This window comes from Orcinus orca, chromosome 4 (genome assembly GCF_937001465.1).
Source record: "Orcinus orca chromosome 4, mOrcOrc1.1, whole genome shotgun sequence".
NCBI classification, from domain to species: Eukaryota; Metazoa; Chordata; class Mammalia; order Artiodactyla; family Delphinidae; genus Orcinus; species Orcinus orca.
Genome location: NC_064562.1, coordinates 114,810,647 through 114,827,504, shown reverse-complemented (window position 1 = coordinate 114,827,504; position 16,858 = coordinate 114,810,647).

Genomic DNA, 16,858 nt, shown 5'->3' with positions numbered 1-16,858 from the left:
AATTTTTGTACATGATATGAAGTACATATTGACATTCATTTTGTTACATATGAATATACAACTATTCTAGCACTATTTGATGAAAAACTACCCTTTCTCCACTGAATTACTTTTGTATTTTATCAAAAATCAGTAGTCCATATATTTATATTCTATTTCTAGACTCTCTAACCTGCTCCACTGAAAGTACCATGTTGACAATACCACATTATCTTGATTGCTATAATTTCATAATACTATGTGAAATAGTGTAGTCAAACTCCCAACTGTGATCTTTCTCAAAACTGTTTTGATCCTTCTAGAACTTTTGCATTTCCATCTATATTTTAGCATTGACTCATCAGTTCACTGAAAAACCAATTCTGCTGGTTGCAGTGAATCTATAGATCTATTTGGGGAAAATTGATATTTTAACAACATTGAGTCTATTGACTAATGAGCAGGGCATACCTTTCCATTTATTTAAATCTTCTTTAATTTATCTTAATAATAGTCTGCTGTCATTGTGTGTTCTATAAATATTATGTCAAGTTGGTTGATCATACTCTTCAAATCTTTGATATAATTACTGATTTCCTGTCTAATTATTCCATCAATTATTGAGAAAGAGATGTTGAAATCTCCAACTTTAACTATGGATTTAACTATTTCTTCTTCAATTTCATTATTGTTAATTTCATGTGTATTATGTTTCTATTATTAGGTACACAAACATTTAGGATTGTTATGTTCTCTTGTTGAACTAATCCCATTATCATTATGAAATGACTTTGTTTAACCCAGCATTATTCTTTGCTCTGAAATCCCCCTCCAGCAAAGAATGTAATTTTTCATCCTTTTATTTTTAACTTGTTTGATCCTTTATATTTAAAAGGTGTTTTCTTAGGTAGCATGTAGTTGGGCTGTCCTTTTTTATCCAAACTGAGATAAGTTGAGTCAAATTTAGATAACTGTATCATTTAGACTATTTACATGTAATGTGATTATTGATCTGATTAGCTTTCACTATAATTTTTTGTTATTTGCTTTCTGTTTATCCCATCTCTCTGTTCATTTTCTCCTATTTTTCTACTTTATTTTTATTAATTCAATAACTTGTATAATTCAATTTACCTATGTTGATTTATTAACTATAATCTTTTAAAAATTTTAGTGGTTTATTTAGTTTTGCATCCTTTACTTATTACTCTCTACCTTCAAGTGATATTATATGACTTCACAAATAGTTTAAGAACCTTACAATACTATACTTGAATTCTCCCCAATGTTTGTGTCACAGTTGCTATATAGTTTACTTTTATATATGGTGTCAAACCTGCATTACAGGATAATTTAAACAATTATTTTTAGATTGATTTAAATAAAAATAACACTATATTATGTATTTATCTATGTAGCTATTATTTTCTTTGCTCTCTATTCTTTTATGTACATCCAAATTTCCTTCTGATGTCATTGTCTTTCATCCTGAAGAGCTTTAAAATATTCCTTGCAGTGTGGTTCTGCTGGTGATTTTTTACCCATCATTTGTCTAAAACTAATTTATTTTTAAAGATAACGTACCTGGATATAAAATTCTAAGTTGACAGATTTTTTTTTTTCTTTCAGAACTTAAAATATTGCCCCACTGTCTTCTGACTTGCATTGTTTTGAGCAAGAAATATTCTATCACCTTTATCAATGTTCCTCTGTAAGTTCCTTCTTTACTTTCCTTTTATGGTTTTGAGATTTGTTTATTATTAATTTTGAGCAATTTGATTATGTTGTGCATGCTGCAGTTTTATTCATATTGTGTGTCTGTGTACATGCATGCAGCACACACACTTAGAGTCATTGAACTACTTGGATCTTTGAGTTTATAGAGGTCATCAAATTTAGAAATTTTCCATCATTATTTTTTCAAAAAAATTGTTTTCTCTTTCCTTTGTTTTTGAGACTCCAATAACATCATTTTAGGTTGTTTTCATTTTTCTCACAGTTCACTAATGCTCAGTTGATTTTTTTACTGTTGTTTTCACTTTTATCTCTGCATTTTATTTGAGTTTCTACTGTTCTATCTTCAAGTCCATTAATCTTTTCCTCTGCAATGTTTATTATAGCAATAATCTCATCTAATATATCATTTATCTCAAATTTTTACTTCTAGAAGTTCAGTTTTTTTTAATATTTCTCTACCTGTACTTATATTTTTAAACACATAGAATATGTTTATAATAATTATTTGCATGTCCTTGTCTGCTAATAACTGGTTTCTATCTATGTCACAACTGGATCAGTTTTTTTTTTTTTTAACACCTTTATTGGAGTATAATTGCTTTACAATGGTATGTTAGTTTCAGCTTCACAACAAAATGAATCAGTTATATATATACATATATTCCCATATCTCTTCCCGCTTGCGTCTCCCTCCCTCCCACCCTCCCTATCCCACCCCTCCAGGCGGTCACAAAGCACCGAGCTGATCTCCCTGTGCTATGCGGCTGCTTCCCACTAGCTATCTACCTTACGTTTGGTAGTGTATATATGTCCATGCCTCTTTATCGCTTTGTCACCGTTTACCCTTCCCCCTCCCCATAGCCTCAAGTCCATTCTCTAGTAAGTCTGTGTCTTTATTCCTGTTTCACCCCTAGGTTTTTCATGACTTTTTTTTTTTTTAAATTCCATATATATGTGTTAGCATACGGTATTTGTCTCCCTCTTTCTGACTTACTTCACTCTGTATGACAGACTCTAGGTCTATCCACCTCATTACAAATAGCTCAATTTCGTCTCTTTTTATGGCTGAGTAATATTCCATTGTATATATGTGCCACATCTTCTTTATCCATTCATCCGATGATGGACACTTAGGTTGTCTCCATCTCTGGGCTATTGTAAATAGAGCTGCAATGAACATTTTGGTACATGACTCTTTTTGAATTATGGTTTTCTCAGGGTATAGGCCCAGTAGTGGGATTGCTGGGTCATATGGTAGTTCTATTTGTAGCTTTTTAAGGAACCTCCACACTGTTCTCCATAGTGGCTGTACCGATTCACATTCCCACCAGCAGTGCAAGAGTGTTCCCTTTTCTCCACACCCTCTCCAGCATTTATTGTTTCTAGATTTTTTGATGATGGTCATTCTAGCTGGTGTGAGATGATATCTCACTGTAGTTTTGATTTGCATTTCTCTAATGATTAATGATGTTGAGCATTCTTTCATGTGTTTGTTGGCAGTCCGTATATCTTCTTTGGAGAAATGTCTATTTAGGTCTTCTGCCCATTTTGGGATTGGGTTGTTTGTTTTTTTGTTATTGAGCTGCATGAGCTGTTTATAAATTTTGGAGATTAATTCTTTGTCAGTTGCTTCATTTACAAATATTTTCTCCCATTCTGAGGGTTGTCTTTTGGTCTTGTTTATGGTTTCCTTTGCTGTGCAAAAACTTTGAAGTTTCATTAGGTCCCATTTGTTTATTTTTGTTTTTATTTCCATTTCTCTAGGAGGTGGGTCAAAAAGGACCTTGCTGTGATTTATGTCATAGAGTGTTCTGCCTATGTTTTCCTCTAAGGGTTTGATAGTTTCTGGCCTTACATTTAGGTCTTTAATCCATTTTGAGCTTATTTTTGTGTATGGTGTTAGGGAGTGATCTAATTTCATACTTCTACATGTAGCTGTCCAGTTTTCCCAGCACCACTTATTGAATAGGCTGTCCTTTCTCCACTGTACATTTCTGCCTCCGTTGTCAAAGATAAGGTGACCATATGTGCGTGGGTTTATCTCTGGGCTTTCTATCCTGTTCCATTGATCTATCTTTCTGTTTTTGTGCCAGTACCATACCGTCTTGATAACTGTAGCTTTGTAGTATAGTCTGAAGTCAGGGAGCCTGATTCCTCCAGTTCCTTCTTTCGTTCTCAAGATTGCTTTGGCTATTCGGGGTCTTTTGTGTTTCCATACAAATTGCAAAATTTTTTGTTCTAGTTCTGTGAAAAATGCCAGTGGTAGTTTGATAGGGATTTCATTGAATCTATAGATTGCTTTCGGTAGTAGAGGCATTTTCACAATGTTGATTCTTCCAATCCAAGAACATGGTATATCTCTCCATCTATTTGTATCATATTTAATTTCTTTCATCAGTGTCTTATAATTTTCTACATACAGATCTTTTGTCTTAGGTAGGTTTATTCCTAGATATTTTATTCTTTTTGTTGCAATGGTAAATGGGAGTGTTTTCTTGATTTCACTTTCAGATTTTTCATCATTAGTATATAGGAATGCCAGAGATTTCTGTGCATTAATTTTGTATCCTGCCACTTTACCAAATTCATTGATTAGCTCTAGTAGTTTTCTGGTAGCATCTTTAGGGTTCTCTATGTATAGGATCATGTCATCTGCAAACAGTGACAGCTTTACTTCTTCTTTTCCGATTTGGATTCCTTTTATTTCCTTTTCTTCTCTGATTGCTGTGGCTAAAACTTCCAAAACTATGTTGAATAAGAGTGGTGAGAGTGGGCAACCTTGTCTTGTTCCTGATCTTAGTGGAAATGCTTTCAGTTTTTCACCATTGAGGATGATGTTTGCTGTGGGCTTGTCATATATGGCCTTTATTATGTTGAGGAAAGTTCCCTCTATGCCTACTTTCTGCAGGGTTTTTATCATAAATGGGTGTTGAATTTTGTCAAAAGCTTTCTCTGCATCTATTGAGGTGATCATATGGTTTTTCTCCTTCAGTTTGTTAATATGGTTTATCACATTGATAGATTTGCGTATATTGAAGAATCCTTGCATTCCTGGAATAAACCCCACTTGATCATGGTGTATGATCCTTTTAATGTGCTGTTGGATTCTGTTTGCTAGTATTTTGTTGAGGATTTTTGCATCTATGTTCATCAGTGATATTGGCCTGTAGTTTTCTTTCTTTGTGACATCCTTGTCTGGTTTTGGTATCAAGGTGATGGTGGCCTCGTAGAAGGAGTTTGGGAGTGTTCCTCCCTCTGCTATATTTTGGAAGAGTTTGAGAAGGATAGGTGTTAGCTCTTCTCTAAATGTTTGATAGAATTCGCCTGTGAAGCCATCTGGTCCTGGGCTTTTCTTTGTTGGAAGATTTTTAATCACAGTTTCAATTTCAGTACTTGTGATTGGTCTGTTCATATTTTCTATTTCTTCCTGATTCAGTCTTGGCAGGTTGTGCATTTCTAAGAATTTGTCCATTTCTTCCAGATTGTCCATTTTATTGGCATAGAGTTGCTTGTAGTAATCTCTCATGATCTCTTTTATTTCTGCAGTGTCAGTTGTTACCTCTCCTTTTTCATTTCTAATTCTATTGATTTGAGTCTTCTCCCTTTTTTTCTTGATGAGTCTGGCTAGTGGTTTATCTATTTTGTTTATCTTCTCAAAGAACCAGCTTTTAGTTTTATTGATCTTTGCTATTGTTTCCTTCATTTCTTTTTCATTTATTTCTGATCTGATTTTTATGATTTCTTTCCTTCTGCTAGCTTTGGGGTTTTTTTGTTCTTCTTTCTCTAATTGCTTGAGGTGCAAGGTTAGGTTGTTTATTCGAGATGTTTCCTGCTTCTTAAGGTGGGCTTGTATTGCTATAAACTTCCCCCTTAGAACTGCTTTTGCTGCATCCCACAGGTTTCGGGTCGTTGTGTCTCCATTGTCATTTGTTTCTAGGTATTTTTTGATTTCCTCTTTGATTTCTTCAGTGATCACTTCATTATTAAGTTGTGTATTGTTTAGCCTCCATGTGTTTGTATTTTTTACAGATCTTTTCCTGTAATTGATATCTAGTCTCATGGCGCTGTGGTCAGAAAAGATACTTGATACAATTTCAATTTTCTTAAATTTACCAAGGCTTGATTTGTGACCCAAGGTATGACCTATCCTGGAGAATGTTCCATGAGCACTTGAGAAAAATGTGTATTCTGTTGTTTTTGGATGGAATGTCCTATAAATATCAATTAACTCCATCTCGTTTAATGTATCATTTAAAGCTTGTGTTTCCTTATTTATTTTCATTTTGGATGATCTGTCCATTGGTGAAAGTGGGGTGTTAAAGTCCCCTACTATGAATGTGTTACTGTCGATTTCCCCTTTTATGGTTGTCAGTATTTGCCTTATGTATTGAGGTGCACCTATGTTGGGTGCATAAATATTTACAATTGTTATATCTTCCTCTTGGATCGATCCCTTGATCATTATGTAGTGTCCTTCTTTGTCTCTTCTAATAGTCTTTGTTTTAAAGTCTATTTTGTCTGATATGAGAATTGCTACTCCAGCTTTCTTTTGGTTTCCATTTGCATGAAATACCTTTTTCCATCCCCTTACTTTCAGTCTGTATGTGTCTCTAGGTCTGAAGTGGGTCTCTTGTAGACAGCAAATATATGGGTCTTGTTTTTGTATCCATTCAGCCAATCTGTGTCTTTTGGTGGGAGCATTTAGTCCATTTACATTTAAGGTAATTATCGATATGTGTGTTCCTATTCCCATTTTCTTAATTGTTTTGGGTTCGTTATTGTAGGTCCTTTCCTTCTTTTGTGTTTCTTGCCTAGAGAAGTTCCTTTAGCAGTTGTTGTAGAGCTGGTTTGGTGGTGCTGAACTCTCTCAGCTTTTGCTTGTCTGTAAAGGTTTTAATTTCTCCATCAAATCTGAATGAGATCCTTGCTGGGTAGAGTAATCTTGGTTGCAGGTTTTTCTCCTTCAACACTTTCAATATGTCCTGCCACTCCCTTCTGGCTTGCAGAGTTTCTGCTGAAAGATCAGCTGTTAACCTTATGGGGATTCTCTTGTGTGTTATTTGTTGTTTTTCCCTTGCTGCTTTTAATATGTTTTCTTTGTATTTAGTTTTTGACAGTTTGATTAATATGTGTCTTGGTGTATTTCTCCTTGTATTTATCCTGTATGGGACTCTCTGTGCTTCCTGGACTTGATTAACTATTTCCTTTCCCATATTAGGGAAGTTTTCAACTATAATCTCTTCAAATATTTTCTCAGTCCCTTTCTTTTTCTCTTCTTCTTCTGGAACCCCTATAATTAGAATGTTGGTGCGTTTAATGTTGTCCCAGAGGTCTCTGAGACTGTCCTCAGTTCTTTTCATTCTTTTTTCTTTATTCTGCTCTGCAGTAGTTATTTCCACTATTTTATCTTCCAGGTCACTTATCCGTTCTTCTGCCTCAGTTATTCTGCTATTGATCCCATCTAGAGTACTTTTAATTTCATTTATTGTGTTGTTCATCGTTGCCTGTTTCATCTTTAGTTCTTCTAGGTCCTTGTTAACTGATTCTTGCAATTTGTCCATTCTATTGTCCATTCTATCTCCAAGATTTCGGATCAACCTTACTATCATTATTCTGAATTCTTTTTCAGGTAGACTGCCTATTTCCTCTTCATTTGTTAGGTCTGGTGGGTTTTTATCTTGCTCCTTCATCTGCTGTGTGTTTTTCTGTCTTTTCATTTTGCTTATCTTACTGTGTTTGGGGTCTCCTTTTTTGCAGGCTGAAGGTTCGTAGTTCCTGTTGTTTTTTGTGTCTGTCCCCAGTGGCTAAGGTTGGTTCAGTGGGTTGTGTAGGCTTCCTGGTGGAGGGTACTAGTGCCTGTGTTCTGGTGTATGAGGCTGGATCTTGTCTTTCTGGTGGGCAGGTCCACGTCTGGTGGTGTGTTTTGGGGTGTCTGTAGACTTATTATGATTTTGGGCAGCCTCTCTGCTAATGGGTGGGGTTGTGTTCCTGTCTTGCTAGTTGTTTGGCATAGGATGTCCAGCACTGTAGCTTGCTGGTCGTTGAGTGAAGCTGGGTGCTGGCGTTGAGATGGAGATCTCTCGGAGATTTTTGCTGTTTGATATTATGTGCAGCTGGGAGGCTTCTTGTGGACCAGTGTCCTGAAGTTGGCTCTCCCACCTCAGAGGCACAGCACTGAGTCCTGGCTGCAGCACCAAGAGCCTTTCATCCACAGGGCTCCTTAATTTGGGATGATTCGTTGTCTATTCAGGTATTCCACAGATGCAGGGTATATCAAGTTGATTGTGGAGCTTTAATCCGCTGCTTCTGAGGCTGCTGGGAGAGATTTCCCTTTCTCTTCTTTGTTCTCACAGTTCCCAGGGGCTCAGCTTTGGATTTGGCCCCGCCTGTGCGTGTAGGTCGCCGGAGGGCGTCTGTTCTTTGCTCAGACAGGGGTTAAAGGAGCTGCTGATTCAGAGGCTCTGGCTCACCCAGGCTGGGGGGTAGGGAGGGTCACGGAATGCGGGGCGGGCCTGCAGCGGCAGAGGCCGGCGTGACGCTGCTGCCTGAGGCGCGCCGTGCGCTCTCCCGGGGGAGCCGTCCCTGGATCCCGCGACCCTGGCAGTGGCGGGCTGCACAGGCTCCCCGGAAGGGCGTGTGGGTAGTGACCTGTGCTCGCACACAGGCCTCCTGGCGGCAGCAGCAGCGGCCTTAGCGTCCCATGTCCGTCTCTGGGCTCCGCACTCTTAGCCGCGGCTCGCGCCCGTCCCTGGAGCTCTCTCAAGCAGCGTTCTTAATCCCCTCTCCTCGTGCACCAGGAAACAAAGAGGGACGTAAAAGTCTCTTGCCTCTTCGGCAGGTCCAGACCCCTCCCCGGACTCTCTCCCGGCCAGCCGCGGCGCACCAACGCCCTGCAGGCTGTGTTCACGCCGCCAACCTCAGTCCCCTCCCGGCGCTCCGACAAAAGCCGGAGCCTCAGCTCCCAGTCCCGCCCGCCCCGGCGGGCGAGCAGACAAGCCTCTCGGGTGGTGAGTGCCGGTCGGCCCGATCCTCTGCGCTGGAATCTGTCCGCTTTGCCCTCCGCACCCCTGTTGCTGTGCTCTCCTCCGCGGCTCCCAAGCTCCCCCACTCCGCCTCCCGAAGTCTCCACCCGCGAAGGGGCTTCCTAGTGTGTGGACACTTTTCCTCCTTCACAGCTCTCTCCCGCTGGTGCAGGACCCGTCCCTATCCTTTTGTCTCTGTTTAGTTTTTTCTTTTGCCCTAACCAGGTACGTGGGGGGTTCCTTGCCTTTTGGGAGGTCTGAGGTCTTCTGCCAGCGTTCAGTAGGTGCTCCGTAGGAGTTGTTCCACGCGTAGATGTATTTCTGGTGTATCTGTGGAGAGGAAGGTGATCTCCGCGTCTTACTCTTCCGCCATCTTCCCGGAAGTCTGGATCAGTTTTTGATTGATTTTTCTTCTCATTATGGTTTGTATTTTCCTGCTTATTTTAATGTCTGGTAATCTTTGAATAGATGCCAAACATTATAAATTTTACCTTGTGTGGTTCTATTTTTGATAAAAACACTTGAGCATTCTTGTTACACACAGAAGTTTCTTGGAAATAGTTGGATCCTTTCCAATTATTTTCAAATTTGTTAGGTATGGTCAGAATAGTTGTTAATCTAGGGCTAATTATTACCAACTACTGAGGCAAGACCCTTTTGTGTAAAATTCTTCTTGGAGATAAGATCCAATGCCCCAAGAATCATGAGGATTTTCTGGTTTGGCTTGTGGGAATAGGCACTAATTTTGGCCTTCAAACCCTGTTTGATGTTCTTCTTTGCCCCAGCCTCAGATAGTTTCTTCTCCTTCATGTGCTGGTCTGCTGAATACTCAAAGATAACTATGTTCAGAAGTTCAGAGATTTTTGTCTGTGCTGTCCTCTCCTCTAGGTATTCCAGAATTTGAACTCTAGATGTCTGTGTCTCTGAAGCTCTCAACCCTATTTCCTTAATTCACAGATACTGCAAGAATTCTTGGGGTCTTTCATTCCTGCACTGCATCCAGGAAACATTCAAGGCAATGAGACTGGGAAATAGTAGGACTCACCTCCCTTGTTTCCCAGATCTCCGGATCACTGTCCCTTGTTGCCTGATATTCAATATCTTGTAAACCATACTTGAATGGAATTTAGAAAACACATACATGCATACATTGGTACTTAAAATTCATTATGAATGTTGATAGGTCAATATGTTAGGAAGTTATAAAAAAAAGCTCCATTTTCCTCAAGTTATTTATGGTAGTCACTCACTACCTTGTAATTTGGAGGTAGAAGTAACCTAGATATCATCCAATTCAATGACCTATCAAAATTGACCTCAATGAATCTCAGAACGTGAATTGTTTTGCCTTAAGTCATATCATTTATGGAATTGCTGAAAACAAACTATTATTTTATATTTGACTCCAGGGCCTCACAGTGTTCTTTGCAAGGAATAAATATTCTGTAACACTTTGACCAACCTTCAGTACCTTCTAAACTGAATCCAACAGAAGGAAATTAAATTGTGTGTGTGCCAAGATATAGGTTATGGCTTTTCCCTCCTTCTGAGAGACTTTCTCTCAAGTATTCCTTTTATTTCTATGTTCTTTCTCTTTGGTTAAGTGCAGACATTCAACAACCAGAGGTTAATTCAACAGGAAAAAATACAGGACAAGTGCCAACTATTATTTTATTATACCTGTCAATTTCTGTGATTATTTCTGTTTTGACTTATTCCTTGACAAGTCTGAATTGAAAATAAAATGATAGATATTCTTTCTGAAAGAGGATCAACATCCACTCAGGAGATTTAGTGAGATGAAGGTTTTTATGTATTATTTCCACTGCTTTATGACTTACAGTGATGTTTTCAGGTTGGAAACTCTCTTCCCAAAATAAATTGAGATTTCAACACTTTCACTGCAGTAAATAGATAGTATAACCTGAAGACTTATGTTTTTAACACTGATTTGGAAATGCTTGGTCTTAAAAGGAATGGAAGAGGACTGAAGGAACAGCCTCAGTGATAAGTTTTAGAGAAGACAATAATTGGTAAAAGTAAAAGAATACTGAAGAAGTAAATAATCAGTAAAATAATAACAGCAGTAAGAGTAACAGTAATAGCATGGATTATATATGGATGTTTCACAAAACATCTATATATACCATATTTAATTTGATTCTCATGTCTACTCTAAAATTAAATATCATTCTCACCTACATTTTGTGGACAAGGAACTTGGGTGGCATTGAGGGAAATACATGAAACTCACTGTTGAATTACCACACATATCCTAGCCAAGTTACTTTCACTAACTACTTTTAGAAGCCTCAATTTCTTCATTGAAAAATGACAATAACATGTGATTTGCAAATTTGTTTTCCAAACAATGATACTACATATATGAAACTTCCAAGCAACATATTTTATGCTTAATATATTACCAAAACATGGTTTAAAGGTAGTTTTCCTATTATCACTGACCTAGTAAACACTGTTAATAAAAAATTTAGGATTTAAGAAATTATGCAATTTTTATTTAGCCACATTATCTCATACAAAATAATATCATTATAATCAATTTCAACTTCCATTACATTTGTATGATATTTTTCAGTTAGCAAAATAGTAAATAAATAACAGAAGGCAGAAAATAAAGTTAAAAGGTATACATGGCTCTAGCATGGAATAAGCATCACTCTACAAGTTCCAGAAAGCAAATATCTTAGTATGGTTCACTAAATAGAAGATAGAGGCTCACCTTCCTTAAAAGCATGAGTTAATAAAATAAAAATCAACAATTTTTGAGTGCCATTTATAACCAGGCACTATTTTAAGCCATTTGCTTTCCTTGTGCCATTTATTATTTATCATAAATTTATGCAGTTAAATATTATTACTATTTTGCAGATGAGATCACTGAGACTTGGTGTACTGAGTAGAGAATTTATGACTTGCATACAAATTTAGAGGACTGCAACAAGCACTGAACATTATTATCATGTTGAGTGCACACTAATCATTTTATGTCTTCTGTAAATATTTTATATCTGCATGGACACAAAGCCTCAAAACCGTCAGAATTATGGACCATGTTTCTCTGGTATGCTTTAAGATCAACTTCCAAATTGAACAATTATTAAAAATAATATATACATTCTTCCAATAGGGAAAATTGAACTCAATGACATGTTGAATTGTGCTCATATCATGAACTGAGGAGCTTCCTTGGTGTGTCTGTGTTAAATCTTTTTCTAATATCTCCCCTTCTTCTCTGAGTATGAACACAAAGAATTACAAGAGTAAAAACAGAGGAGTGGTTTATACTTCTAAGATGAATCATGAAAGGCAACATAGAAGGACTTACTGTTGAGACGGGCCTTAAAATAAGACTAATGTTTTCCAAATCAAGTGCAGGAAATATCTTATTCATTGCTATGTTCTAAGGGCTGGTACAATGCAGGGTCGAGTGATCGGCTTTTTGCACAAAAGATGAAATGAAAGGAGACACTAAATATATTGCATAATGTATGCAAAAGAGCCTATTATAGACTATAACAGATTATTTAACAGTTTTGGTAAAATTTGAATCTGAAAAATATAAATTACATTGAGGTATGGTATTAAATTTGGGGCACTATTTGCAACTTGAGTGTCACAATGAGTTGTGATGAAATCTAATTTTTTTTTTTAACAACAGACCAAAGATTTTATCTAGGAAGTTAAGTTATTATTGTCACCTAGAGCCAGCATTCATAGAGGATTTTGCTGTCAAGTAGGTTTTGTTTCGGCATCTGTTAATTTCAAGGCATTTAGAGATGTGAGTCCCTTGGGAGCAAATATCATACTTTAGACAACACCGTATACTCAGTGCCTAGCAGTTTCCTTGGCATAAAGTAAGAATTCAGTACATGTTCCATGAATAAATGAATGTATCTGAGCTTGCATCCCGCAATGCACATATGATTTGCTTTCAAGTCATTAATTTAGTCTTAGGAACAAAAATCAGTAAAGTTCTATGGAAAGGGTGCTATGCTAGGTATTGGAATCCACCAAAAAATATGAAGGGTATATGAAAGACCTAGGTATAAGAAAAACAATCACAAGTAAAATGAAAAATAATTCAAGGTACAGTAAATGAGATTCCATACAGATATTGGCTAAATTTCCTCTCCCACTTGATTTTCATTATTCTAGAATTTACTGTAACTTTTTGTATTTAGAGGTAAAAATAATATATAATTGAATTCCAAAATAATATTCTATATAATATATATAATATGATTGCCTATTGAAAGTTTAACAGCAATGACTGAATATCCTTAGAAATTCAACAGTTAGTGATTTATGGCATGAACACTCCATAAATAAAAATGTATTTCATCACAGATCATGACAGAAAACTTAGCAAAAGAGAACACAAAACTCCAAATTTTTCTGTTGATACTTCCAGGATTGGTATGTACTATTCTCTTACAAATCTCAGTAAACATATAATTAGTGCAGCAATTTAGAACTGAAGATGAAAACCAAGATGTGTTTCTTCTTTACCATGTAAAATTGTCATAACCATACTTAGTGAAAATCAGCACCTATATCTCAGTTTCTTTAACTATAAAAGTCAATTAATCTTTTTTTCACCTAGCAGACTCATCACTTCCCAGATCAAGTTGTATAGTGAGTTGATCTAAATCATTGGTCCGATGGCCAGGTAAGAAAGTAGGGGGAAATCCTGAAGAAGTTGCATGCTGTTCTATAAAGTAGATCTCTCTGCATTGTCTGTAAGCAAGTGGAGAGCACTAGCCATTAATGGAAGAAGTGGGCTACTTCTGCAGCTCAGAGTGTTCAGAAGAATATTGGGTTTAAACATTCTTCAATGTATTGACTCAGAATTGTCCACTCTGGGTCTCAATCTGTCCCTGATCTTGGTGTAGTAGACTTTCAGTGTTTACCCTTATTATTAAGCTCAGCTATTGTCCATTTGTGTTTTCTATTTTGGAAATTTTATGTTTGATTATTATATCGATATGCTTGATTTACTGGTCTGTTTTACTGGTTTTATATACTAAGAATTTTTATATACTATACATACTTACATATATTCTATTATTATGTAATAGAATCTTAATATATATAACATGACATACGAGTAAATATTCTTAATATAAATAATGTTATATAATATATTAAGAATACTTTTTATTATTTTAAAATGTTTTAATATTAAAAATATTAACAAAATTAATATCTATGTTCCGTGTCCCACCTCCAGTTTGAACTTTGACTTTTAGTTTTATTTATAATGCTTTTTAAAATAAGAAATTGTCCTTATCAATGTTTAGAAAGTAAATGTATTAACCTTTTCTTTTACAGTTTCTTTCCTTGATTTTACTATTTTAGGAAGTCAAGCTATTAAGTCAGAGATTTTCTTTTAATAATAATGCTACTCATATTGATAATAAATTTGGAAAATACATAGTGATAAGAAAGTCCTCATATCCCTAAAACCTTTAAACCATTACTGGACATATTTTAGCATATTTATGTCCTACATTCATGCTATGTGTATTTTTCTGCATGTTTGAAATAATACCAAGGGTCCAATTTTCTCTTTCACTTTTTTCTCTTAGCATTTTCTCAGGGCATTAATACTGGCTGTGTACTACCCAAATCAGGATATTCACCATGACTATTGCTGGAAAGTTAGCTTGCTTTTATTTTTCCCTATTATAAATAATGCTGCAATCAACATCTTTGTATATAGTTTTCCGTTTCCCCAGACAATGGGTTATTTCCATAGGACAGATTCAAGCAAAATGGAATTCTGATTCAAAGGACATGAAGTACTTAAGAAACATAATGCATATTGTCAAATTTCTCTAGCAGTATGTCCTCCCTCCACAATTATAAGTACTCACACAGTTCCCAACAGAAGAATCTACTGCTTTTAGTGGTCATAATTTGTCTTTGGGCCATGCACACACATATATGCACACACACAATCAACTTTTACCCATGTTTTAAGTGGAAATTATAGTGATGCTTGCCGCCTTTTGGTTATAGTTCAAGGTAAAGAAAAAGTAAATTGTGGCTTATGAGTTATTGATTGGAAGTAGGGTATCATTTGTCAAAGAAGTCATTGGCCTGAAATATCAGCAACTGTATAAACACATATGCCCCCATCACAGATTTTCTACTCTTGTTCTGTTATGGAAACACAAAGCCTTATTGATTGCATTCTGGAATTAAAGCTCAGCTTGATGGTTGAAAACATACCATTGCCTATAATACATTTATTTTTGAGACTTGTTTTACTGTAGTAGCTCAAAAAATCAATTTGTGGAGCCCAGTTAGACTGACTTTTAAGAAACAAAATAACCTTTTATTATTTTGTTTGTTTGTTTGTTTTGCGGTAAGCGGGCGTCTCACTGTTGTGGCCTCTCCCGTTGCGGAGCACAGGCTCTGGACGCGAAGGCTCAGTGGCCATGGCTCACAGGCCTAGCCGCTCCGCGGCATGTGGGATCTTCCAGGGCCGGGGCACGAACCCGTGTCCCCTGCATCGGCAGGCGGACTCTCAACCACTGCGCCACCAGGGAAGCCCCTAACCTTTTTTTTTTTCTCCCCTCTGGTCCTCATGTAATTTTAGTCCTACTCTTCTATGGTCTTATGACCTCATGGTACTTAGAAAATTCCATAAAACCAGTATTAGATAGTTTGTGGTGAAGATGACCTGATTGAGATAGAGAAAGAAAGGGGCATTTTTACAGGTCTTGATTTGTTCAGTTTCTTCTTTTTTTCAACAGTTTTGTTGACACCACATTATGGTGGTAATAGTATGAAGGGTATTTGTGTATGTCTAAGCTCAATTTGCACAGGTCATAATTAATGGTTCAGTGCAGAGAACCTCTGTGAGCTATCAGCTGATGCATCTTGATTCATATTTATTTTTCTTCATTTTACTATGCTCCCTTATTCTGGGAGTTTGTATTGATGGACTTAAATATGGCACATCAGGATCTAAGGTCAAATAAAAAAGTGAGAAGACTCTCAGGTGACATAGAAATAGATGTATATAGAGTTCATCAAAGATGCTCACATTTCTTCTAAAGAAACACATTCTGTATTGGTAGTGTAAACAGCTTTTTCAAATTTAATGTCTATAAAAATTATCTCATTGGCTGAGTATCCCTAGTCAAGGCTGTTGAGAAGGAAGGTAGAAGAAAAAAAAGCAGAAGGAGCCTGGAGAAGCATGCCATGTTGAGGTTTAAGAACATCAGTGTCATGGGGTTAGGGAACATGATGGCTGAAAATACCTAAATACCTCTCAGAGTTTCCTCTGTCCTTCTGTTTCTTCATTTGTATGTATTTGTGTGTGTGTGTTTGTGTGTGGTAATAGCACATAACATGAGATCTACCCTCTCAAATTTTGAAGTGAACAATAGCATATCATGAATTATAGGAACCATGTTGTACAGATATTTCTAGAACCTATTCATCCACTCTTTCTTTGAATTATTTAGTCGTTTATTTACTGCTCTTACACTGAGCACAGGCTCCAAGCTGGGGACTAGTTGTCTACATGCTCAGAGTCCAGCTGCAGAAGCAGACACATGAATGGATAAGAACAATTCACTGAGCCAAGTCTTGGGTTGAGGCATGCCCACAGTGCTGCTGTATCCCTAGAGAAAAGGGACCAAGCTAACAGAGCTGAAAAAGGTATTCTAGAAGCTGAGCCAAAATTCATTGAGTTGGATCTTGAAAACTACATAGACTTTTTTTTTTTTTTTTTAATGAGAAGATGGAGAAATAAGAACAGGCAGAAAGAGCACCATTTTGCCAGCAGGATCTTGGGCAAGTTTGAAGGTAATCTGACTGGAGGAAAGGTCACATGGAGTGAGTGTATCAATAGAATGAGATTATGGAAAGTCTTTTATGCCAGGTAGGAACTTTGAACGTTTTCTCTTTTCCTGTAGCAGAACAACATGTTTTATATTTTTCTCTTTAAATCTATTCTCAAACAGCAGCCAATTTTAGTCAGACTACTTAACACTTCTGCAAACCTTTAATGACTGTCATTTCACTCAAAATTAGTCCAACTAAAAATGGTTTATAGAACAATGCAGACTTCCCTGTTCATT